This window comes from Perognathus longimembris, chromosome 6, assembly GCF_023159225.1.
Source record: "Perognathus longimembris pacificus isolate PPM17 chromosome 6, ASM2315922v1, whole genome shotgun sequence".
Classification (NCBI taxonomy): Eukaryota; Metazoa; Chordata; class Mammalia; order Rodentia; family Heteromyidae; genus Perognathus; species Perognathus longimembris.
The window spans coordinates 32,000,022-32,001,220 of NC_063166.1; the positions used below are offsets into that span (position 1 = coordinate 32,000,022).

General features: G+C 38.2%; 1 non-coding gene across 1 annotated transcript; it reads left to right on the top strand.

Annotated features, from left to right (window-relative positions):
• The first annotated feature begins 241 nt into the window (after positions 1-241).
• LOC125354032 lies at positions 242-367 on the top strand. Its single transcript, XR_007211422.1, has one exon. It is a non-coding gene; the product is annotated as a U6atac minor spliceosomal RNA (small nuclear RNA).
• The last annotated feature ends 832 nt before the right edge of the window (positions 368-1,199 follow it).

Sequence of the window (1,199 nt, forward strand, 5' to 3'; positions counted from 1 at the left end):
TAGAGCATGAAAATGTATTATCCCACTGATTATTGACAATAACTCTGAGTAAGTAGCTGCCAGTCAGCATCTTCAACGGGACAAAGAACCACATTTTAAAAGAAGTTGTGACTCAAAAGGAGCTGGGGCTCAAGATGGAGAGCACCAGCCTTGAGTGAAAAGTTAAGGGACAGTGCCCAGGCCCTGAGTTCAAGCTCCAGCACTGGCACACAAATAAACAAAAACATGGGGGGAGAAAAAAGTGTTGTATGGAAGGAGAGAAGGTTAGCATTCCTCTTGACAAAGATGGAAGAGACCCTTGGGGCTGACAACACACATATAGTTAAGGCATTGCTACCTAATTTGTGGCATCTAATGATAGTCTTCTGAACATTCATATTAAAAATTACTGAAACGTAGGACATGTAAAAAAAAAAAGCAAGATGAGTACAAGTGTGGCCAGCTTAGGTATTATTATTAGGAAGGCTGGACTTAAGATTAACTACATGTTTTTCCCAAGCATCTAATTCCAGAGCTCAACTTTATGGTGAACAAAGGATAGTCTAAAACACTGTGTGTGCAATACTTTCTTTTACTTATACACATGACAATCATGTATACGCATGGAATACTATATTAGTTTTGATGCATACATACAACTTGTAGTGACCAAATCAGAGATTTTAGTCATGCTATCATCTCACATACCTGATATTTCTTTGTGGTGAGACAATTAAAAACTTTTTTTAGCTTTTCCAAAACATGCACTATTGTGAACCACAATAACTATTGTGCAGTGAAGACCAGAAATTAGTCCTTCTATCTAAACACCATTTTGTACTCAATAGCTACCCCCTCTCTACTCTCATTCTTCTCAGCCCCAGCAGATCTGGTCATCTGGTGATGGCCATTCTATTCTGGACTTCTTTTGCACATTAGAGTGAGACCATGTGATATCTGTCTTTTTCTGTGTGTCCGTCAGAGAGCACAATATTTTCCAAGCCCACTGATATCTCATAGCATGGAACTTTGCATATCTACTATATTTCTGTTAGCAATACCTTCATACAGAGCACAGTATTTATTTGGATTTATTATTTATTTGTTTGGATCTATATTAGAAGAAAAGATAGCATTAGCCATCCATATGTTTCCTCCAGTGTTGCTGCTGTAACTTGCCTTTTGATAGTTAACTGGGATTGCTCCAGGAGCCTCTTAGA